Source organism: Equus caballus, chromosome 23, assembly GCF_041296265.1.
Source record: "Equus caballus isolate H_3958 breed thoroughbred chromosome 23, TB-T2T, whole genome shotgun sequence".
Lineage (NCBI taxonomy): Eukaryota > Metazoa > Chordata > Mammalia > Perissodactyla > Equidae > Equus > Equus caballus.
The window spans coordinates 18,296,644-18,323,626 of NC_091706.1; the positions used below are offsets into that span (position 1 = coordinate 18,296,644).

Genomic DNA, 26,983 nt, shown 5'->3' on the forward strand with positions numbered 1-26,983 from the left:
CTGTTATAAACATTCATGCACAAGTCTTTGTGTGGACGTGTTTTCAATTCTCTCGGGTAATTGCTGGGATATATGATACACTCCATTTTTAACCTTTTGAAGAATTGCCAGATAGTTTTCCAAAACAGTCATACCATTTTAAACCCCATCAGCAGTGTATGAGGGTTCTCATTTCTCCATACTCTCAACATTTGTTATTATTTGTCTTTCTTGATTACAGCCACCCTAGTGGGTGTGAAGTGGTATCTCATTGTGGTTTTGAGTTGTATTTCCCTGATAGTTAATAGTGCTGAGCATCTTTTCATGTGTTTATTGGACACTTATGTATCTATCTGGAAAAATGTCTACTTGGATCCTTTGCCTACTTTTTAACATTGGGTTCCTTTTTTTAAAATTTTTGAGTTGTAAGAGTTCTTTATATATTCTAGATACAAATCTCGTCACATATATGATTTGAAAATATTTTCTCCCATTCTGTGGGCGGTCTTGTCACATTCTTGATGGTACCCTTTGTATCAAAAAAGTTTTAAATTTTGACAAAGTCCAATTTATCCAAGAAAGCATGGCCTAACTCAAGGTCATTAAGTTTTACTCCAGCATTGTCGTCTAAGAGTTTTATAGCTTAGCTTTTACATTCAGGTTCGGAATCCATTTTGAGTTGTTTTTTGTATATGGTGTGAAGACAGGGTTCTAAATTCATTCTTTTGCATGTGGATATCCAGCACCATTTGTTGAGATTATTCTTTCTCTATTGAATTGTCTTGGCATCCTTGTCCAAAATCAACTGACCATAAATTTAAGGGCTTCTTTCTGGATTCTTAGTCTCATTCTGTCAAACTATATGTCTACCCTTATGCCAGTACCAAACTAACTTGATTACTGTAGCTCTGAATTGCTCGATCTTTTACATTACATTTAAAAATAATTTTTACATAAATTCTACACACTAATGATAAACAGGTAAGATTTTTATCACAACCCACTCCATGACGAAAATTAGGTATTTAATGTCTTCCAAGAAAAGGAGTATTTCCTCTCCAACTTCCTGTTGTGAAGACAGAGACTGACGCAAATGTTTCTCTCACTGTCACTGGTTTCACCTACGTCCCACATTCCTGAACTACAATACTCTCAATTTTACCCATTTCAATTGTATTTGTAAGCAAGTGACCCAATAGTTCAATGACTGTTATCCTTTCCCTTTCACATTATCTTAGAAAGTAAAGTGTTTGAAAGAAAAAAATTGTATATCAGTGCTTAATAAATACACAAATGACATTAACAATGTTCATACAACACTTCATATTTTGAAAAGCCCTTATATAAACATCGCTTTATTTGAATCTTATTAACACCATAAGAGGCTGACAGAGCAAGAATTATTTCTGCAGAAGTAATCACGGCCTCAGGAAAATTAACTTTCCCATGAGTCATTCTATTGCCAAGTGGTACAGATATAACTCTGAGTCTACTGCTTCATAAAATACTTCCAGTACATTCTGGTAAGATTTCATTTTAAAGCAATAAATACAGCAATGCTTAAAACACTGCTGAGCTTCTATGGCAAGAGTAGCGTGATGATAACAACTAATTTGCCCCTGGATTTAACTTCAATAAAGACTGCAGTTCCATCCAGCGACCTCTGTTTTTGATAAATTCTACCATTACCAGCACACCTATCCCAAAGGGTACTCTGTACTCGAGTATTTTTTAGTGAGGCACAAAATTTATTTTTAATCTAAGGATCGAATTTTTCAAAAGATACCTTGATAACAAACAACAGGGAAAAGAAGCTAAAATAAATCAACCACAACCACTCCTGCCACACACACCAACAGAAAAAAGACAAAAATACGGCAAATGTAAGAACACAGTTTCTTTACTAAGTCTAGCCAATTCAATTTCAATTTAACTCAAATTTTAAATGCCTATTATGTGTCAAGCCTATAATGAATAAGACAGTATAGTGTTTGTGTAAGTACACCCCTATATAGATCAATGGAACAGAACTGAGAGTCTAGACATAAGCCTTCATATTTAGGGTCAATTCATTTTTTTAAAAAGGAGTCAAGGTACTTCATTAAGGAAAAAAAGCTTGTTTTCAATAAATGGTGTTGGGACAAATGGATACACACACGCCAAAAGGTGAATTTTGACTCTTTCTTCATACTGTACCAAAAAAAAAAGTAAAAAATGGATCAAAGAGAGGATTCTTGGAAGATGGTGGAGCACGAAGCACCAGGAATCTGTCTCCCCACCTAGACAACAACTGCACTGGTGGGATCTGTCTGATGTAATTATTTTGGAACTCTAGAGTCTGTTGAGGCTTGCAACTTCCAGGGGAAGACTTTGAAGATAAATTGCAGTTAATTTCAGTCAATTTCAGCTCTTAGCACAGGAGTAGCTACCCATTCCCCACCCTCAGTCAAGTAGCAGGCAGCTGTGCACGTGTTCCTAGAGCAGCTTGCCAGAGCTACGGCAGGTAAAAAGGACCCTGTCCTCCAAATATTGGGGATCTGTGCTCTGATCACTGATTGCTGCTTCTGATCATAGAGGTGCAAACAAAGAGACACAGAGGCAGGCAGCTGTTGTTCTTGCACCTGCCCCCCACTGTTTCAAGCCCCTCCCTCTACGAATGAAATGACTTCCAGCAGATTTAAAGGGCCGGCACCTTCTCCACAGCCCCTTCATTTTTTGGTTTCCCCCTTTCAGGATCCACTCATTAAAAACTAGGACATTAAAAAACAACTGCCTTCAGGGGAAAATTAGAAACTGACTGAGTATGCCAAAGGAAAGGCTCAGAAAAGACCTAAGATGACATTAAGGTTACACCTCAGGCTGATCTTCAGTACAGAGACAGCTTACAATAACAAAAACACGAAACCAATAATAAAAAACAGCAACCTCCAATAAAGGAGAATCTGATTTCCAGAGTTACCATGTTATTAGATTCAAATGTCTAGTGTTCAACAAAAAAATCACAAGGCATAAAAAGAAGCAAGAAAGTATGGCCCAATGAAAGGAAATAAATAGAAACTATCCCTGAAAAAGACTTTATGGCAGTTATATTAGACAAAAACTTTAAAACAACTATCTTAAAGATGTTCAAATAACTAAAAGACGACATGGGGAAAATCAAGAAAATGATGCATGAATAAAATGGAAATATCAATATAGACAGAAAACCTACAAAGAAACCAAAAAGAAATCCTGGGGCTGAAAAGTTCCCTAGAGAGATTCAACGGCAGGTTTGAGCAGGCAGAAGAAAGAATAAGTGAAATTCAAGATAGGACAATGGAAATTATCTAGGCCTACAAACAGAGAAAAAGATCTAAGGGACCTGTGTGATACCATCAACAGGACCAACAAACACATTGTGGGAATCCCAGAAGGAGAAGAGAGAGAGAAAGAGGCAGAGAGAATATGTGAAGAAATAATGGCTGAAAACTTGCCAAATTTGATGAGAGATATGAATATAAACATCCAAGAAGCTTAATGAACTCCAAGCAAGATGAACTCAAAGAGACCCACATCAAGACACATTATAACCAAGCTTTCAAAAGACAAAAAGAGAACCTAAAAAGTAGCAAGAAAAAGCAAATCATCACATACACGTGATCTTCAATAAGATTATGAGCAGATTTCTCATCAGAAACGTTGTAGGCCAGAAGACAGTGAGCTGATATATTCAAAGTGCTAAGAGAAAAAACTTTGAGAATCCCATACACGGAATCCTGTATGTCCTTCAAAAGTGAAGGAGAGGAAGAGTCAGGATCAAGATGGTGGAGTGGGAAGATCCTGGGCTTGCCCCCTCCCATGGACTCACCAAAACTACACCTATATAGAACAACTATCACAAAGAACAATCTGAAGACTAGCAGAAAAGATTTCCACAACTAAAAATACAAATAAAAAGCCACATTGAGATGGATAGGAGGAGTGGAGAGACAGTCTGGTTAGGACCCACGCACCAGCACAGCGACCCACATGTGGGAGGGCTATCACAGTCATGGAGGTCCTCCCAAAGGAGCAAGGGATCTGAACCCCACATTGGGCTCCCTAGCCCAGGGAACTTGTACTGAGAAGATGAGCCCCCATAACATTTGGTTTTGAAAACCAGAAAAGATTATGTCCAGGAGAGCCAGAGGGCTGTAGGGAACTGTGACTCTGCTTTTAAAGGAGCTCATAAAAATTCACTTGCTCTGAGTCCCAGAACATAAGCAGCACTTTGATAAAGTGACCAGAAACCAGGCAAGGAAAAGGTTACTGAAAATCTGATCCATAACTCAACATAGCCCGTCAAATGTTTTCCAGACAAGGAGAAAACTAAATGTGCTGTTTTTTCAGAAGTTGATGTCCTCATTCTTGCAGAAGTTGCCTTCCTACAGTGAAACTTACACAGGTGCAGCAGGACCCCTGCAAATTGCTCCAGCCCTAAGTGTCCAAAAGTTACCATGGACATAGCATGTAATGGCATGTTACATTGAACTCATTATGTAACAGTGCGGCAGGACCCCTGCAAATTGCTCCAGCCCTAAGTGTCCAAAAGTTACCATGGACATGTCATGTAATGGCATGTTACATTGAACTCATTATGTAACAGTGCCTTGAACTCGTTATGTAATGGCCTACACAAGTGCCCTGATTAGGCCCAGCTGTTACAAAGTTGTAACACATCCTCTGCACTATGGAGTATTAAATCTCTGCTGGCACTAAATGGGGACAGGCACTGCTTTGGGAGCTAACCCCGTTGTTCTCCATTGCTTGTGCAAGCAATAAACCTTTTTCTTCACCCTCTTCACCCTTGGTTGTGTTTTCAGCTCCACACTCATGAAGAGATGGACCCACTGAATTCAGTTATACTGGGTATTACTAATTTTAGGGCATGTGCTGGAGGAGCAGGGATCTGTTGCAACTTTCTCCAGGGATAGAGGTGCTGATGGGTGCCATTTTTTTTGCTCACCTTCTACCTCGATGGCCTGGTGCTGGTGGGTGTCATTTCTGACTCTCTCCATCTACTTACTAGCACCACTTTCCCCACTCTTGCATTCCTCTACATAGCTGCCCAGACAGTGCTCCTCCAAAGTGGCTCCTTGCCCCACCACACCTAGCAGGCAGCCTCAGCCAGCAACAGAGCCCCTCCAAAGTGGCCCCCTGCCCCAGGGTCTGGTACGGCACATTAGAGTATCCACAAGAGTCACAGCTGGGTCTCACAGCCAGCCACACCTGAGGCCTGCTCTGCCCACCAGTGTGCCCACAGCTGTTGCAGTCAGGCCTTGCAGCCAGCTGCACCAGGGGCCAGCCCTGCATACCACAGCAATCACAGCCCAGACACCACAGGAGGGCGCATGCAGTCCACACAGGGGACACCCTGAAGCACCTGACTCTGGTAACCAGGGCAGACCACACGACTGGGCCCCACGGGATGTCTTCTACATAATGCCACTCCTGCAAGACCAGAGACATAGCTGATCTACTTATTACACAGAAACAAATGCCGAAAGTTAGGCAAAATGAGGAGACACATATGTTCCAAACAAAAGATCAAGATGAAACCTCAGAAAAAGAACCAAATGAAACAGAGATAAGCACTCTAACAGATAAAGAATTCAAAGTAGTGATCACAAAGATACTCAGGAGAAGAACGGAGGAACACAGTGAGAACTTCAACAAAGAGACAGAAAACATAAAAAGGAACCAATGACAGTTAAGAATACAACAACTGAAATGAAAAATACACTAGAGGGAATCAACAGATTAGATGATGAAGAAGAATGGATCAGCAATCTGGAAGAAAGGGTAGTGAAAATCACCCAACTGGAACAGCAAAAAAGAAAAAACGCATAGTTTAAGGTACCTACGGGACAACATCAAGCATACTAACATTTGCTTTATAGGGGTCCCAGAAGAAGAGAGAGAGAGGGAAAGAAAAACTATTTCAAGAAATAATGGCTGAAAACTTCCTTATCCTGGTGAAGGAAACAGACATCCAAGTTCAGCAAGCACAGAGGGTAACAAACAAGATGAACCCAAAGAGGCCCACACCAAGACACATTATAATTAAAATGTCAAAAGTTATAGAGGGAGAATCTTAAAACCAGCAAGAGAAAAACAACTAGCCATAGACAAGGGAACCCTCATAAGACTCCCCTGACTTTTCAGCAGAAACTTTACAGGCCAGAAGGGAGTGGCATGACACATTCAAAGTGAATTCAACATCCATTTATGATAAAAACTCTCAACAAAGTGAGTATAGAGGGAACACATCTCAATATAATAAAGGTCATATATGATAAACCCACAGCTAACATCATACTCAATCATGAAAAACTGAAAGCATTTCCTCTAAGATCAGGAAGAAGACAAAGATGCCCACTCTCACTTTTATTTAACTTAGTACTGGAAGCTCTAGGCACAGCAATCAGACAAGAAAAAGAAATAAAAAGTCTCCAAATTGAAAAAGAAGTAAAACTGTCACTGTTTGCAGACAACATGATACTATATATAGAAAACCCTGAATACTTCACCAAAAAACTATTAGAACTAATAAATGAATCTGATAGTTATATGATATGAAATTAATATACAGAAATCTATTGCATTTATATACACTAAAAAGGATCCATTAGAAAGAGAAATTAAGAAAAAAATCCCATTTACAATTGCATCAAAAAGAATAAAATACCTAGGAGCAAATTTAACCAAGGAGTTGAAAGACCTATACTCTGAAAACTCTAAGACATTGATGAAAGAAATTCAAGATAACATAAATAAATGGAAAGATATATTGTGCTCATGGACTGGAAGAATTAACATTATTAAAATATCTAGAGTATGCAAAGCAATCTACAGATTCAATGCAATACCTATCAAAATACCAATGGCATTTTTAACAGAACTAGAACATATAATCCTAAAATTTGTACGGAACCACAAAAGACCTGGAATAGCCAAATCGATCTGTAGAAAGAACAAAACTAGAGATATCACACTCCCTATTTCAAACTATACTACAAAGCTATAGTAATCAAAACAGTATAGTACCGGCACAAAAACAGACACACAGATCAATGGAACAGAATAGAGCGAGCCCAGAAATAAACCCATGCTTATACAGTCAATTAATCTATGAGAAAAGAGGCAAGAATACACAATGAGGAAAAGACAGTCTCTTCAATAAATGGAGTTGGGAAAACTGGACAGCTACTGGACTGCAAAGGAACGAAACTGGACTACTTTCGTACACCATAGACAAAAATAAATTCAAAATGGATTAAAGACTTAAATGTAAGACCTGAAACTATAAAACTCCTAGAAGAAAGCATAAGCAGTAAACTCTTTTTTACTAACAGTGGTTTATAACATTATACAGATTTCAGATGTACATCATTATATTTCAACTTCTGTATACACTATACTGTGTTCACCACCAAAATTCTACTTTCCATGCATTACTGTACAAATGTCCCTCCCTACTCTTTTCACCCTCCCCCTGCCCCCTTTTTCCTCTGAGAACCACCAATCCATTCTCTGTATCTATGAGTTTATTATTTTCCACATATGAGTGAAATCATACAGAATTTGTCTTTGCCTTATTTTGCTTACCATAATACCCTCAAGGTCCATCCATGTTGTTGCAAATGGTAAGATTTCATCTTTTTTATGGCTGAGTAGTATTTCATTGTGTATTTATCCCACATCTTCTTTATTCACTCTTGTGTCAATGGGCACTTAGCCTGTTTTCACATCTTGGCTATTTGTAAATAATGCTGCAATGAACATATCTTTTCAAATTAGTGTTTTAATATTCCTTGGATAAATACCCAGAAGCGGAATAGCTGGATCATATGTCAGTTCTGTTTTTAATTTTTTGAGGAACCTCCATACTGTTTTCCATAGTGGCTGCACCAATTTACATTCCCACCAGCAGTGTATGAGGATTCCCTTTTCTCCACATCCTCCAATGCTTGTTATTTCTTGTCTTTTTATGTAATAGCCATTCTGATGGGTGTGAGGTGATATCTCATTGTGGTTTTGACTTGCATTTCCCTGATGATTAGTGATATTGAGCATCTTTTCATGTGCCTATTGGCCACCTGCATATTTTCTTTGGAAAAATGTCTCTTCAGGTCCTCTGCCCATTTTTTAATTGGGTTGTTTGTTTTTGTCGTTGTTGAGTTGTATAAGTTCTTTATATATTTTGGATATTAACCCCTTACTGGTGTATGATTTGCAAATATCTTTTCCCAATTGGTAGATTATCTTTTCATTTTGTTGATGGTTTCCTTTTGAATAAACTCTTTGACATTGGTCTTAGCAATATTTTTTTTAATCTGTCTCCTCAGGCAAGGGCAACAAAAGCAAAAATAAACAAAGAGGACTATATCACACTAAAAAGCTTTTGCACAAGAAGAAAACCATCAATAAAACAAAAAGGCGACCTACTGAATGGGAGAACATATCTGCAAATGAAATATCCCATCAGGGGTTAATATTCAAAATATATATAAAAACTCATACAATTCAATATTTAAAAAAACCCAACACTCCAATTCAAAGATGGGAGGAGGACCTGAACAGACATTTTTCTGAAGAAGATATACAGATGGTCAATGGACACATGAAAAGATGTTCAACATCACTAATCACCAGGGAAATGCAAATCAAAACCACAGTGAGATATCACCTTACACCTGTCAGAATGGCTATCATCAAAAAGACAATATATAACAAGCATTGGCAAGGACGTGGAGAAAAGGTAACCCCAGTGTACTGTTGATGGGAATGTAAACTGCTGCAGCCACTATGGAAAAAAGTATGAAGGTTCCTCAAAAAATCAAAAATAGAGCTACCATACAATAGCAATTCCACTTCTGAGTATTTACCTGAAAAAAAACAAAAACACCAATTCAAAAAGATAGACACACTCCTATGTTAAGTGCAGCATTATTTACAACAGCCAAGATATGGAAGCAACCTAAGTGTCCACTGGTAGATCAATGGATAAAGATGTAGTGTATATATATATACATATATATAAAGGAATATTACTCAGCCATAAAAAGGAATGAAATCTAGCCATTTGTGACAACATAGATGGACCTGGAGGGTATTACGTTAAGTGAAATAAGTCAGGCAGACAAAGACAAACATCCTATGATTTCATTTATATGTGAAATCTAAAAAACAAAATAAAACTAAACAGACATAGATATAGAGAACAAATTAGTGGTTGCCAGTGGGGTGATGTGAGGGTTGTGGCAAAATAGGTAAAGGGTCTTAAGAAGTACAAACAAATTTAAAATAAATAAGTCTCAAAGATGTAATATACAGCATAGGGAATACAGTCAATAATATTGTAATAACTTTGTATCATGACAGATGGTTACTAAACTTATGGTGGTGATCATTTTGTAATGTATATAAATCTTGAATCACTATGTTGTATATCTGAAATGAACACAATATTGTATGTCAACTATACGACACTTAAAAAAATAAGTGAGGGAGAAATCAAGACATTCCCAGATACACAAAAGCTGGAGTTTGTGACCACTAGACCTGCCCTCCAAAAAATGCTCAAGGGAGTCCTGGCAAGGTGAAATGAAAAGACATTAGACAGTAACTCAAAGCCATAAGGAGGAACAAAGATCTCAAAAAAGTAAATACAAGAGCAATTATAAAAGCTAGTATTATTGTAACAATGGTATGCAACAAACTGTACTTTTTGTTTATACATGATTTAACAAACATGTTTAAACAAACAAACAAAAATTACTAGTATGAAAGCTAGTATTACAAAGCTTTGGTTTGTAACTCCAAACCTTGTTTTCTACATAATTTGAGAGACTAATGTATTTAAAATAATTATTAGTTTATGTTTGGGGGCACAGCGTAGTAAGATGTAATTCTGTGACATCAGCAACTGAAAGGGGTGGGGACAGCTGTAAAGGAGCAGAGTTTTTGTATGTTATTGAAGATAAGCTGCTATAAATTCAAATTAGTGCCATAACTTTAGGATGTTAAATGTAATCCCCATGGTAACCACAAAGAAAATAGCTATAGAATATAAACAAAAGGAAAGGAATTTAAACATTTCACTACAAAACTCAACTAAACACAAAAGAAGACAGTACTATAGGAAATGAGGCACAAAAAAGCTCTAAGGCATACAGAAAACAAACAGCACAATGACAGGAGTAAGTCCTTCCTTATCAGTATTTACTTTAACTATAAATGGATTAAACTCTCCAATCAAAAGACAAAGATTGGTAGGATGGATAAAAATACATGATTCAACTACATGCCCTACAAGAGACTTATGTGAGACCCAAAGACATAAATAGGTTGAAAGTGAAGGGAGAGAAAAAGATATTGCATGCAAATAGTAACTAAAAAGACAGCCACAGTGACTATACTAATATCAGTAAAAAAGAAAAAAAACCCTTTAAATCAAAAAAGGTAACAAGAAGACAAAGAAGGACATTATATTTTAAGAAAAGGTTTAATACAGCAAGAAAATGTAACAATTATAAACATTTACACACCTAATGACAGACCATAAAAATATATGAAACAAAAACTGACAGAATTGAAGGGAGAAATAGACAGTTCTACAATAACAGCTGGAAACTTCTATGCAGAATAATGAATACTCTATTCATAATAATGAATAGAACAACCAGACAAAGATAAGTAAGGAAACAGAGGATTTAAATAACACAATAAACAAACAGGATCTAACAGACATATACAGAACACTCTACTCAACAATAACAACATGCACATTCTTCTCAAGAGCACACAGGACATTTTCCAGGATAGACTGTATGTTAGGCATATAAAGAGAAATAAAGTCTCAATAGATTTTAAAAGATAGATATCATACAAAGTATCTTCTCTAACTACAATGGGATAAAGTTAGAAATCAGTAACACAAAGAAAACTGGAAAATTCACAAAATTGTGGAAATTAAACAAACAGTTGTAAACAACCAATGGATCAAAGAAGAAATCACAAGGGAAATTAGAAAATACCTAGATATAAATGAAAATGAAAACATAAACATACCAAACACTTATGAGACGCAGCAAAAATGGTGCAAAGGAGGAAGTTAATAGTTCTACACATTTACCTTAGAAAAACAAGAAAGATCTGAAATCAACAACTTAAGTTTGCAACTTTTAAGAACTAGAAAAAGAAGAACAAACTAAATCCAATGCTAGCAGAAGGAAGGAAACAATAAAGATTAGACATAAACAAAATAGAGAACAGAAAAAAACCTATGAAACCAAAAGTTAGTTCTTTGAAAAGATCAACAAAGTTGACAAACCATTAGCTGGATAGACTAATGATTCTACAGAACTTAGAAGGACTATAAATAATTGTATGCCAAAAAAACTGGAGAACCTAGATGAAATGGACAGAGCCCTTGAAATACAAAACCTACCAAGACTAAGTCACAAATAACAGGAAATCTGAACAGACATAACTAGTAAGGAGATGGAATCAGTAATCACAAATTTCCCCAAATATGGACCTGATGGCTTTACTGGTTAATTCTACCAAACATTTAAAGAAGAGTTAATACTAATCCTTCTCAAACTTTTCCAAAAAATTGAAGATGGAACTCTTCCTAACTCATTCTATGAAGCCAACGTAATGCTGATACTCAAGTGAGACAAAGACACTACAAGAAAAGCAGATTACAAGACTACAAGAAAAGAAGATGACACCCTTTAAGAACATTACTGCAAAATCCTCAGCAAAATTCTGGCAAAGAGAATTCAAATTTAAAGGATTATACAACATGACCAAGTCAAGCCACAGAATGGGGGAAAATATTTGCAAATCATACACTGGATAAGAGATTAATATCCAGAACATATAGAGAACTCCTAAAACTCAGTAACAAAGAAACACCCAATTCAAAAATGGGCAAAGGACTTGAACAAACATTTCTCCAAAGAAGATATACAAATAGCCAACAAGCACATGAAAACATGCTCAACATCACTAATCATCAGGGAGATGCAAGTCAAAATCACGATGAGACACCAACTCACACCCACAAGGAAAGTAGTGTCGAAAAACCAGAAAACACAAACAAATGTTGGTGAGGATGTGGAAAAACTGGAACCCTTGTGCAGATTTTGAAGACTTACCATTAAAAAAATGTAAAATATCTCAATTTGGGTATCAATTACATGTTGAAATGATACTTTGGATATACTGGTTTAATAAAACATATTAGTAAAATTACAATAGCCAAAAGGTAGAAGCAACCCAAGTGAACTTCAACAGACGAATGCATAAGCAAAATATGGTGTATACACAGAATGGAATAGTATTCAGCCTTACAAAGGAAAGAAATTCTGAAATATGCTACAAAATGTATGAAACTTGGGGACATTATGCTAAATGAAATAAGTCAGTCACAAAAAGACACTGTATGATTTTACTTTTGTGAAATACTTACAGTAGTCAAAATCTTAGAGAGAGAAAGTAGAACAGTGGTTGCCAGGGACTGAGGGGAGGGGAGAATAGGGAGTTATTGTTTCAGAGATAAAGAATTTCAGTTTTACAAGATGAAAAGAGTTATGGGGATGAATGGTAGTGATGGGTGCACAACACTGTTAATGTATTTAACACCACTGAACTCTATACTTAAAAATGGTTAAGATGGTAAACTTAATGTTACATGTATTTTATCACAATAAAAAAAAGAAAAAAGGGAGAGTGACATCAGCATCACGGAGGAGTGAGTCATTACCTTTGTCTCTCCCCTCTAAGTTACAACCAGTCAGACAACCATTGACCAATAAAGGACTCCCTGCACAGCACACCAAAATACTTGAGTGATCCATGCACCACTACATCTGAAGGTGGGTGGACTAGACCTCCGTGAGGCAGCGGAACTAACGCAGTAGCCCCTTCCCTCTCCCTCAGTGGCAGCAATCCAAAACATGGATCTGCACACCAGCACACAAGCCAGTGACCACCATGGGCTACAAGAGCAAATATGGCACTCCGTGGCTTGGCCCGTGTGCCCCTACCTCCAGTGGCACACACATCCTGAGGCTCTAGGAAACAGAGCACAGACAGAGACCAGGGCCTTCCTCATCCCACAGAACTGGTGCCAAACTTTCAGCAGTGGGGACTGCATTTGAGGCATAAATTTCCCCAGCAGGGGTGGGGTGCCCAGATCTGAGATTTTAGAGCAGGCCACTAGTGTGATTGCCAGTGCCATCAACCAGAGGCTGAGGCCCCTGCCCACCCTCAGTGGTAGCACACATGTCCTGAGGCTTCAGGACACAAAGTGGTGCCGGTGACCAAGCCCCCTACTCCTCCCCTGGCCACGGCACTGGTCTCTCCAGCAGTGGGGACAGCAACCAAAATGCAGATTTCACCAGAAGGAGTAGGGTGCTCGGACATGAGGTCTCAAAAAGCACACCAGCGGATGAATGCCAGTGACCACAGACTGCAAGGCCAGCAACAACACTTGTGGCTTAGCTTCTACTTCCATAGCAGACGCAGGTGACACCTGTGACTTGAGGCTTCAGGAACCACAGCAGAATCTGAGACCCAGACCTTAGTGATAGCACCCCCAACACTGGCTGTACCAACAGCAGGGGCTGATTACAAAAACCTGGGCCCCCAACAGCAAGAGTGAAACCTGTGAACCTAGGTGCTGCTAGCACCACCAGATAACCCAGGAGCAGTAGCCCAGGTAGTTCACAGAGCAGCAGCACCTGAGCTCATGGAGAGCCCATGGAGAGCAAGTTGGGGAACACAAGACCCAGGTACCTCAGAAGCAGCAGAAGTGCTCACAGCCAGGCGATCTTGGTGGCAACAACTGAGACTGCATCAATGTCAAAACCAGCAAGGCACTAGCAACCTCAGAGGCATAAGTGGCCAAAGGAGGGCACTAATGATGCCTCTAGCAGAGGTAGTGGAGGGTGGAAAGTACAGGCTCTCAAATACAACCAGAAGTAGCTCAGAACCAAAGTAACCAAAGCCGTTGCTGATTAGAAAGGTGGTTACTATCACAAATGCACAGACAGAGAATCAATTCATCAAATACCATGAAGAACTACAGTAACACGGCAGAACAGAAGGAGAATGAGAGCTCTTTAGCAACCAAACTTGAAGTCACAGATGATTACAATCTGACTGACAGAGAATTCAAAATAGCTGTCATAAAGAAATTCAGCAAGTTACAAGAAAACTCAGAAGGACAGTTCAATGAGCTTATGAATAAAATTAATGAACAGAAGGATTACTTCACCAAAGAGACTGAAGCTCTAAAACAAAAACCAAACAAATTCTGGATATGAAGAGCACAACTAATGAGATGAAAAATAATGTAGAAAGCATAAAAAACAGAGCAGACCTTATGGGGGAGAGAATCAGTGAACTCGAAGATAGAAACCTAGAAATGATCCAGGTGTAAAAGGAGAGAACTAAGATTTTGAAGAAATGAAAAAATTCTTTGGGATATATCTGACTCAATTAGGGAAAATAACATAAGGATTACAGGTATCCCAGAGGGAGAAGAGAAGAAGAAATGAGCAGAGAACTTATTCAAAGAAATAATAGCTGAGAACTTCCCAAACCTGGGGAAGCAACTGGACATACAAGTACATGAAGCTAACAGAACTCCTAATTACATCAATGCAAGAAGACCTTCTCCAAGGCATATAATATTAAAACTGTCAAAAGTCAATGACATAAAATCAACATACATAAATCAGTAGCATTTCTACAGGCTAACAATGAACTAACAGAAAAAGAACTCAAGAACTCAATCCCATTCACAATCGCAACAAAACGAATAAAATGCCTTGGGATAAATTTAACCAAGGAAGTGAAAGATCTATACAATGAAAACTACAAGACTTTTTTGAAAGAAATTGATGACGACATAAAGAGATGGAAAGACATTCCATGCACATGGATTGGAAGAATAAACATAGTTAAAATGTCCATACCGCCTAAAGCAATCTACAGATTCAATGCTATCCCAGTCAGAATCCCAATGACATTCTTTACAGAAATTGAACAAAGAAACCTAAAATTCATATGGGGCAACAAAAGACCCCGAATTGCTAAAGCAATCCTGAGAAAGAAGAACGCAGCTGGAGGCATCACAATCCCTGACTTCAAAACATACTACAAAGCTACAGTAATCAAAACAGCATGGTACTGATACAAAAACAGGTGCACAGATCAATGGAACAGAATTGAAAGCCCAGAAATAAAACCACACATCTATGGACAGCTAATCTTCGACAAAAGAGCTGAGGGCATATAATGGAGAAAAGAAAGTCTCTTCAACAAACGGTGCTGGGAAAACTGGACAGCCACATGTAAAAGAATTAAAATTGACCATTCTTCTTCACCATTCACAAAAATAAACTCAAAATGGATCAAAGACCTAAAGATTAGGCCTGAAACAATAAGTCTTCTAGAAGAGAATATAGGCAGTACACTCTTTGACATCAGCTTCAAAAGAATCTTTTCAGACACCATAACTCCTCAGATGAGGGAAATAATAGAAAGAATAAACAAATGGGACTTCATCAGACTAAAGAGCTTCTTCAAGGCAAGGGAAAACAGGATTGAAACAAAAAAACAGCCCACTAATTGGGAAAAAATATTCACAAGTTTTTTATCCGACAAAGGCTTAATCTCCATAATATATAAAGAACTCACACAGCTCAACAACAAAAAATCAAACAACCCGATCCAAAAACGGGCAGGGGACGTGAACAGACATTTCTCCAAAGAAGATATACAGATGTCCAATAGACACATGGAAAGATGCTCATCATCACTAGTCATAAGGGAAATGCAAATCAAAACTACACTAAGATATCACCTTACACCTGTTAGAATGGCAAAAATATCCAAAACCAAGAGTGACAAATGTTGGAGAGGTTGTGGAGAAAAGGGAACCCTCATACACTGTTGGTGGGAATGCAAACTGGTGCAGCCACTATGGAAAACAGTATGGAGATTTCTCAAAAAGTTAAAAATAGAAAACCGTATGACCCAGCCATCCCACTACTGAGTATCTATCCTAAGAACCTGAAATCAGCAATTCCAAAAGTCCCATGCACCCCTATGTTCATCGCAGCATTATTTACAATAGCCAAGATGTGGAACCAACCTAAGTGCCCATCAACTGATGATTGGATAAAGAAGATATGGTATATACGTACAATGGAATACTACTCAGCCATAAAAAAGGCCAAAATCATCCCATTCACAACAACATGGATGGACCTTGAGGGTATTATGTTGAGTGAAATAAGCCCAACAGAGAAAGACGAACTCTGTATGACTCCACTCATAGGGGGAAGCTAACATATAGACAAAGAGAATTGATCAGTGGTTACCACGGGAAAGGGGGTATGGGGGAGGGCACAAAGGGTAAAGTGGTGTACCTACAACATGACTAACAATAATGTACAACTGAAATTTCACAAGGTTGTAAACTACCATAATCTTAATAAAAAATAAAAAAAATTAAAAAATAAAGTCAATGACAAAGAAAAAATATTAAGGGCAGCAAGAGAGAGGAAAATAACCTACAAAGGAACTCCCATTGAGCTTTCAGCAGATTTCTCAGCAGAAACCTTACAGGTCAGGACAGAGTGGAATGATAAAATTCAAAATATTGAAAGACAAAAACTATCAGCCAAGAATACTCTATCCAGCGAAATTATCCTTCAGATATGATGGAGAAATAAAAGCTTTCCCAGATAAACAAAAGCTGAGGCAGTACATCACCACTAGACCTGCCTTACAAAAAATGAGGAAGGAAGCCCTTCTATATGAAACAAAAAGGCAAAGGTTTACAAAGCTTGGAGCAAGGAGATAAATATATAGACAAAATAAAAAACTGCAGCTTTATATCAGAACAGGTTAGCAAACAATTATAAAAGATAAAAGGGAAAGAAAGCATCAAAAATAACTATAAACACTTCAATTTGCTCACAAACTGACAACACAAAAAATGATTTGTGACAACAAAAACATAGAAGGGATGGAACCTGCTTAGGTTAATGGAGATAAGAGGCTATCAAAAAATGGACTATCTCATCTATGAATCTTTTATACAAACCTCATGGTAACCACAAAACAAAAAATCAGAGCAGAGTCACAAATCACAGATAAAGAGAAAACCACCAAACTAACATGACAGAAATACAAGGGAAAAGAAACAATGGAAATATAGAACAACTTGAAAACCAAAGATAAAATGGAAGTATTAAGCCCTCAAATATCAATAATCACTCAATGTAAATGGATTGAATTCACTAATCAAAAGACACAGAATGGCTGGATGAATTAAAAAACAAGACCCAACAATATGCTGCCTCTAGGAAACGCATCTTAGCTTTAAAGACAAACATAGGCTGAGAGCAAAGGGATGGAAGATGATATTCCAAGGAAATGGCAAGCAAAAGAAACTGGGTATAGCCATATTTATATCAGACAAAGCAGACTTCAAGATGAAAAAGATAATGAAAGACAAAGGTGGGTATTATATAATGATAAAAGGGACTCTCCACCAAGAAGACATAAGACTTATGAATATATATCCACCTAACACAGGAGCACCAAAGTATATGAAGCAAATATTAACAGACCTAAAGGGAGAAATCAACAGCAACACAATAATAGTAAGGGACCTTAACACCCCATTTACATCAATGAATAGATCATCCAGACAGAAAGTCCACAAGAAAACCATGGCCTTAAATGAAACACTGTACTAGGTGGACTTAGTAGATACATAGAACATTTCATCCAAAAACAGCAGAATACATGTTCTTCTTAAGTGCACATGCAACATTCTCAAAGATAGATCATATGTTGGGAAAGAAAGCAAGCTTCAGAAAATTTAAGAAGACTGAAATCATTCCAAGCATCTTTTCTGACTACAATACTACGGAACTAGAAATCAATGACAAGAAGAAAGCTGGGAAAGTCATAAACATGTGAAGACTAAGCAACATGCTACTGAACAACCACTGGATCAACGAATAAATCTAAGGAGAAATTAAAAACTACCTAGAGACAAATGAAAATGAAAACACAATATAACAACTCTTATGGAATGCGGCAAAAATAGTACTACAAGGGAAATTTACAGTAGTACAGGCCTACCTCAACAAACAAGAAAAGTCTCAGATAAACAAGCCTACCCTATACCTAAAAGAACTAGAAAAAGAACACAGGCCAAAGTTAGCAGAAGGAAGGAACTAATAAAAATCAGAGCAGAAATAAACAAAATATTGACCAAAAAAACAATAGAAAGCATCAGTGAAACTAAGTAGAATGTACATTAGTGGTTGCCTAAGCTTGAGGGAGGGCAGGGCAGAAGAAGTATGATGAATGACTGGTAATGGGCACAAGGCTTCTTTTGCAGATGACGAAAACGTTCTAAAATTAGATTATGGTAATAGCTGCGCAACTCTGTAAAGGCACTAAAATCCACTGAATCATACACTTAAAATGGATAGCTTTTATAGTATGTAAATTACACCTCAATAAAGCTGGTTTTTTTTAAATGTTACATCAGTCTTCTTCATAATGGTCAAAAAAGAGAAGCAACCCAAATGTCTCAGGACGATGAATAAACAAACACATTGTGATATATTCACACCATGAATACAATTTAGCAATGAAAAGGAAAAAACTACTGATACACACAACAACATGGATGAGCCTTCAAACACTTTGCTGACGGAAAGAGCCAGACAAAAGAATAACAAACTATACGCTTTATTTTAAATAAAGAAGCAAAACTAATCCATGATGACAGAAATCACAATAGCGGTTGCCTGTAGGGGGCGTGAGCAAATGACTGGGATGGGGCAGAAGGGAACTTGCTGGTGTGATGGAAACGTTATCTTCATACGGATGCAGGTCATACAAGTATATGAATGTGTCAAACCTCATCAAACTGCATGCACATTTATGACCTATGCATTCTATTGTGTGTAAATTATATTTCATTAAAAAAAAAACCTGACTTCCCACTGAGTACCTAGTTCCTAACTGAAGAACACATCATTTACAAACTAAACTGACAAATATGAATGCCTTGATCAACAATTCCTTTCACATTTCCAAGGGCTCCAAGTCACCTCCTAGAAGAGTAGCCTCCCAACTTTACAGTTTTAAGATACCTTAATATACAGTAACACACAAACCTCAAAAATGCATCTATATGTGTTAATTCTCTTTTGCCACACAAGCACTCTGAATTATTCCAAGAGGAAATCTAAATAATAGTTCTTTAAATGAGCTATCATATTAAGGACGACATTACATTTGGGGTAAGTCTACTCTCTCTCCCCGAGGACAGACCCTGATGGACTCAAGTCTTGAACTTGACTTGAAATAATAATTTATTAAGCTCTTACCATGAAGTTAGTACTATGTTATACATGGGCTACACTCATGGAACTCACAATCTACTGAAAAATACAAAAAGTAACATATGACATAATAAACAATAATTAAATATACTTCTATACACTTCAGTGATGGCAAATACCTGTAAAGCATCAGCCACTTCTTCCTCTTTTATAAATGGCAAATATAATTAATTGATAGTGGCACTTTTTCTTGCTGAACAAGGCTGCAGTCTCAGAATTCTTCTTAATGCAGTGCTCCATAAAGGCCCTAACAATGTGCTTGAACTGGCAGAGGAAATAAAACCTATATGCCCCTACTACGAGTGTTGTAAAAATACAGAGAAGTAGACCAAAAAAGGCTACAGGAGGTTTTAGTGAGAAGGCAGAACATTCATTCATTCATCAGCCAACATTCATTTACATTACCTACTAAATGACAGGAATTAGGGCTACTAGGGAAACTAAATCAACAAGATATGGTCCCAGATTTCCAAGAACTCAAATTCTAGTGAAGAAGCAAAACAATGATAAAACAGGGTGTTGAGTGCTATGAAATATACACAGGGGTTCCGGGCATCTAAATGAGACCATGATCAGGGAATGCTTCCAGGAAAAAGTGACTCTTCGGCCAAGTTGTGGAGCACAGCCAAATAAAAACTGACGGAAGGGGAGTCACATCACTAACGTGACAATATAGGTCGTTCTTCACTTTGCTCTCCCTTGCAACAACTAACAAGCATTCATGGAAGAGACACCATAAGAAAGATGGAAGGGTAGAACACACGGGTAGGCAAGGTAGTACGAAAAAAATACAGTGTGTTCAGAAAAACTCTAAACACTTTTGCGCAGCTTTATGCAGAGTCAATCATGAAATATGAGAAGGATTTTAAAAAGCAGTAAGGGAAGGGCAATGGCTAGGAGACTACTAGTTTCATAAATTCTCCTCTACCATTCGATTATTACTATATGCAGGTATTCCTAGGTAGAAATTTAAATTTAATGACAAACAAGCTCTAAAGAAATAACGGATCAAGGAAATAATCATTAATAGCTACTAAAAGTATTGAAAGAAAGTCTGATGGGAAACTTTATAATGGTTCATAACACCTGAACCCACTGATTAATGTTTTAAATAAATTTTTAATTTCAGAATAGTCTTAGATTTACAGAAAAGTTGAAAATAGTACAGTTTCCATATATCTCTCACCCAGTTTCCCCTGTTGATAACATCTTACATTATTATGATATATTTTATAACTAAGGTATCAACATTGGTACATTACTATAACTAGACTCTACAGTTACTCGTATTTTACTAGCTTTTCCCTAACGTCCTTTTTCTGTTCCAAGATTCTACCCAGGATATAGTATGTTTAGTTGTCATGTCTCCTTAACCTTCCCTGGTCCATGAAAGTTTCTCAGACTTTGTTTTTGATGACCTGGCTAGTTTTGAGAAATACTGGTCATACTGGTCAGGTATTTTATAGACTGTCTCTTGATTTGCGTTTATCTGATGTTTTTCTTATGGTTAGACTGGGGTTACGTGTTTTTTTTGGTGGTGGTGGGAATCACAGAGGTAGAGGCCATTCTCAACACATCATATCAAGGGTACATGCTATCAACACGATTTATCATTAATAATAATAACACTGATCACCTGGTCAAGGTCATGTTTTCCAGCTTTCTCCAGTGTAAAGTTACTTTCCTTCCCTTTCTGTACTCTACTCTTTGGAAGCAAGTTACTAAGTGCAGCCCACACTCACAGTGGGTGGAGAGAGTTAAGGTCCCTCTCCTGGAGGGGGAATATCTACATAAATTATTTGGAATTTTCCTATATGGGAGATTTGTCTCTTCTCTCCTATTTATTTATTTATTCAATCACTTATTTATATTAGTATCGACTCACAGATATATATACTTTATACTTTGAGAACCAATACTGTCTTATCTGTTTTGTTTATCAAATTGTCCAAGCTCTGGCAATTTGGAGGTATTTCAGGTTGGTTCCTATGTCCCTTTGACATGCCCCTATCCTCCTGGGTGTTTTTTTAGTACTTCCTTACATTTTGGCACTACAAGGTGCTCCAGTCTCATCTTGTATATCTCCTGTTGCAACCCTAGAAGCAGCTTTTCTTCAAGGGATCCTGGTTCCTTTTATTGGAGAATGATAGAACCACTGATTAATTTTAACATCATAAAAATAACCAGACATTCTATGCCCCCTGATGTGATATGATAGGAAGCATATCACACTATCTAGGAGATATTCTTGCCTTCCTCATCGCCTCAAAAAAACTGAACTTGAAGCTATCAAGCCTCAAGAGCTAATTAACAGTTTACAAGAAATCCTGTAAATATGTAACCCTGAGATCCTTCAGTAATCACGTGATGTGCCATGAGGCGAAGCCATAGACAGCAACTGAGACTTGGGAGAGAAATGAAAAGCCCCAAAGATACATAAATCCCTGGATCCAGTCAACTATGAGGCCAGCACTCTCCCTATTCTTCCATGGTTTGATTATATGAAGCAAATAAGCATCTCTCTTTTGCTTATTCTGGACTGAGTCAGACTTCTGTTACTTACAACCAACCAGAGCTAACAAATACAATAAATACAGATAAAGGAAAAGCATGGGAACAAAAATGAGTTTCACACATTGAAAGCAGTAGGAAACAGTTGAATTGCTTAGATGAAGTCAGATTTTAGGTGGTATTTTTAAAAGCCAGGTAGAATGTACTTGCTTTTAAAATTTAATGCTCTAACCTACTACTACTCTCCTGTGTTTTGGTACTATTACCTATAGGGTTAACTTTTTAGCATGTAATATTTATTTCAATCACACACTGATCTTTTAACATAATTTTAGAAATCAACAGATCTACCCTTTCTTTTCAGTTAATATAAATAGGGCCTAATTGGGGCCGGTCCAGTGGCGCAGCAGTTAAGTTCACACGTTCCCCTTTGGTGGCTCGGGGTTCACCGGTTCAGATCTTGGGTGCGGACATGGCACCACTCATCATCAAGCCATGCTATGGCAGGCATCCCACATATAAAGTAGAGGAAGATGGGCATGGATGTTAGCTCAGGGCCAGTCTTCCTCAGCAAAAAGAGGAGGATTGGCAGCAGATGTTAGCTCAGGGCTGATCTTCCTCAAAAAAGAAAAAAAAAAGATAAATAGGGCCTAAATTAACCTGAGAACAAGTTTAGCTAGCAGTTAGAGGAATATACAGGCAGTTCAAGTACTCCTTATCATCCAGCAATAAAGTAAAAAACCTTTTCCCCTTTGAACTTTATCCAGTAAATATCTGATTTAAGAGGAGGTAACAGATGTTAGAAATTCTAGAGTATCTATGAAAATCTTTTGGCATAAGTAACATATTAAAGATGGAAAAAAATAAGTCAGTTATTGAGTACACAATGTACCAAAGACTAGTACATTTTTCTTTTTAAGATTTTTAAAAATTTTTTTCCTTCTTCTCCCCAAAGCCCCCCGATACATAGTAATATATTTTTAGTTGTGGGTCCTTCTAGTTACGGCATATGGGACACCACCTCAGCAGAGCTTGATGAGTGGGTGCTAGGGCCACACCCAGGATTCAAACCGGCGAAACCCTGGGCTGCCTAAGCAGAGAGCGGGAACTTAACCACTCGGCCACAGGGATGGCCCCAAGACTAGTACATTTTTAGGAGTAGAAAACATATCCCATTTTAGAGTTGAAATCAGAATTTTTTTTTCAGACTTTTTTGAACTCTCTGAAAAAAATGCTTTTCTAAATTCCTAGAGCAATAGAACAACCACTGCAACATTTAAATATTCAAGTCCCAGAAAGTAACACCTCTAATGGAATGGAACTATGGCATATTTTTAACAAGTGTGAAAAGATAATGTGATTACATATACTTCTAACCAATTTCCTAAAGCAGTTACATAAGAAATAAATTAGACTGTGTTTACTAATATAGAAAAGGTCTTAATCATTAGGATTATTCAAAGTGAATTTTATGACATCAAATTATTTAATAACAGAAGACAATTAGAACACAGTTCTAAAATTACCATGAAAAACAAAATATATGCTATGTCACATACATATGCTTTTTTAAATACAACTCAGATTGAATATATTAAGTAGATGAGATCCTGTCAGTCTGCATTGTTTTTCAAATCAGAAAATAAGAAAAAGTAAGCATGGAACAGTCTATAAAAATTATTTTTCCCTCCACTATCAGTTGCTGATAGTCTCTTAGGAATAGGGTGTACCATTTGTACCTGCTTTCTCATTTGCATAAAGCTATCCTCCAGATAAATCAGTGGGTAAAAGAAAAAACTGGAATCAGTTCACAAGTACATTTTCTACTTTCAAACATAAAATTAATACCCAATCTATATTTGTGGTCGTTTAAATTTCAGTATAAGAAATGGTGACAGTGGTTTTTAAATAACTTAAGAACTTTTACCATCTGTTTTAACAACAAATCAATTTTGTGTTTGTATGCATAGTTAAGGACTATGTTATTAACATAGTCACAGAGTTATTTAGATTTGGTTTTCTCGGAGATGAGTTTCATTTCCCTGACCTATTAAGCAAATGCCTGAAACAACAACAACAACAACTATATATATATATACACACATTCTAAAGTGAAATCAAGGAACATTTGACCATAAAAAAATCAGCCAATGAAATTACTAACAAGAATATATACATAATAGAAGAATAATGAAACTTTCATATTATTAACTAAAGAAGCCAAAAGAACTCTAACATTTTATTAGTATCTTGTTCTCCAAAGTTAGAAGATATTTTACAGTAGTATCATCTTCCAATTTTAAAAGATTTGTAGAGGCTATACTGTAGTCTTAAAAAAAAACGTAACTAATAGAGGTGAGGGAATTCCAAGATGGCGCCGTGAGTAGTCCTCTTTGTCTCTCGCCCTTCGAGTCTACAATTATTTGGACACTTATCGCTTGACAAAGGATATCCAGACAGCATCTCAGGACGTCTGAGACACCCACGCGACTATACATCGGAAGGCGGACGGACTTTCCTCCGGGAGGATGTGGAAATAGGTGAAAACTCTCCGACCCCGACGGGCAGCCTAGTACCCGCAAGCAGCTTTCTTCCAACGGACGCCCCCAGAGGATCCACACACATCTAGGGCAGGAGCGAGAACACAACAGAGGAGCGACGGTGGAAACAGGTGACCAGAACCCTACTTAAACCCCCCGCAATTACTCCTAAACGCAGAGGGAAACTTTGGAGTTGCACACCTGAGCCCGCGGGGAGAGTCTCTCCCCGCCATTGGCGGGGAGACCCGGCCTGGTGCTCGGGGCGCCCGGAGGGTCCCAGAGAGACGCCCGCCCCGGGGGACTAGGGATTGCCGGAGATCTCGGAGAGGACCGGGGCGGGGGAACTTTCAAAGGCGGGTCCGGCGACCCGGAGGGGAAGCGCCGGAGCTCCGCCAGGCAGCAGACAAAACTCTCTGTCTGCCGGTAGCAGAGGGGCCACGCTGAGCACTCAGGGCTCCCGGCAGAGGCCCGGAGAGAAGCCCAGAGGGCGGGGCGACCCCCAGCTGCCGTTGCCCGCCCCGGGGGACTAGGGATTGCCGGAGATCTCGGAGAGGACCGGGGCGGGGGAACTTTCAAAGGCCGGATCGGCGACCCGGAGGGGAAGTGCCGGAGCTCCCCCAGGCAGCAGACAAAACTCTCTGTCTCCCGGTAGCAGAGGGGCCACGCTGAGCACTCAGGGCTCCCGGCAGAGGCCCGGAGAGAAGCCCAGAGGGCGGGGCGACCCCCAGCTGCCGTTGCCCGCCCCGTGGGACTAGGGATTGTCGGAGATCTTGGAGAGGACCGGGGCGGGGGAACTTTCAAAGGCGGGTCCGGCGACCCGGTGGAGAAGCGCCGGAGCTCCGCCCGGGCAGCAGACAAAACTCTCTGTCTGCCATTAGCAGAGGGGCCACGCCCAGCATTCAGGGCTCCCGGCAGAGGCTCGGACAGAAGCCCTGAGGGCGGGGCGTCCCCCAGCTGCCGTTGCCCGCCCCGTGGGACTAGGGATTGCCGGAGATCTCGGAGAGGACCGGGGCGGGGGAACTTTCAAAGGCGGGTCCGGTGACCCGGAGGGGAAGCGCCGGAGCTCCGCCAGGCAGCAGACAAAACTCTCTGTCTGCTGGTAGCAGAGGGGCCACGCCCAGCATTCAGGGCTCCCGGAAGAGGCTCGGACAGAAGCCCAGAGGGCGGGGTGTCCCCCAGCTGCCGTTGCCCGCCCCGTGACTAGGGATTGCCGGAGATCTCGGAGAGGACCGGGGCGGGGGAACTTCCAAAGGCGGGTCCGGCGACCCGGAGGGGAAGCGCCGGAGCTCCACCAGGCAGCAGACAAAACTCTCTGTCTGCCGGTAGCAGAGGGGCCACGCTGAGCATTCAGAGCTCCCGGCAGAGGCCCGGAGAGAAGCCCAGAGGGCGGGGCGACCCCCAGCTGCCGTTGCCCACCCGGTGAGGCTAGGGATTGCCGGAGATCTCGGAGAGGACTGGGGCTGGAGAGAGTTCCAGAGACCCAGCTTAGTAGCCTAGGGGGAAACCCTACAGGCTCACAGAAGCCTTAGGGAAAGCCTCTGCACAGCATCAGTAGAAGGCACCCAGCCGCCAGCCACAAGGCTGGAAGACCCCAGGGCAAAAGCAGCATAACTAGGTGTACTAACCACAGACTGTAGAAGATGCCAACAGCTCTCCTGCGACCCATAGAGGACAAGTGAGATTTGGTGGGTGCCGACAGCAACCGAGCGACAAATAAAAGTGATCCCACCCCTGGCCGCTGGAAAAGCCCATAACACCGTTGCAGACCCCAAGGAGAGAGCGCATCTAGGTGGGCAACAACAGTAGGCACCTGCAGCCTGAAGCCCCCCGTGACGGCCCCCACGGCAGAGGAGGGAATCCAAAGGGCCACTGTGGCTACGAAGAGGGGCCCAGGCCCAGTTAGCAACTACGGACAGGGTTCCTGGTTGGTGAAGTATAAACAGCTGCTCCCCCCACCGCAGCAGCTGAAACAAGTGAAAGGAGCAACTAAACTCTATCTCCATGCGGAGGCACAAATCAACATCATCAAGCAATATGAAAAAATACATTAAATCTCCAGAACAGAAAGAAAGTAACAAATACACAGAAATCAATCCCAAAGAAAATGAGATATATAACCTAAATGATGATGACTTCAAAACAGCCATCATTAAAATACTCACTGAGTTAAGAGAGAATTCTGACCGACAACTCAACGAGTTCAGGAGCTATGTCACAAAAGAGTTTGATACGATAAAGAAGAACCAAACAGAAATACTGGAAATGAAGAACACAATAGAGGAGATTAAGAAAAATCTAGATGCTCTGAACAGTAGGGCCGATAATATGGAGGAAAGAATTAGCAATTTGGAAGATGGCAATATAGAATTGTTGCAGGCAGAGGAGGAGAGAGAAGCAAGACTTAAAAGAAATGAAGAAACTCTCCGAGAATTATCAGACACAATTAGGAGATGCAACGTAAGGATTATAGGTATACCA

General features: G+C 39.3%; 1 protein-coding gene across 11 annotated transcripts in view; it reads right to left on the reverse strand.

Annotated features, from left to right (window-relative positions):
* GKAP1 (G kinase anchoring protein 1) overlaps positions 1–26,983 on the reverse strand; it is a 96,482-nt gene that overhangs the window by 29,992 nt on the left and 39,507 nt on the right. The window lies entirely within an intron of this gene.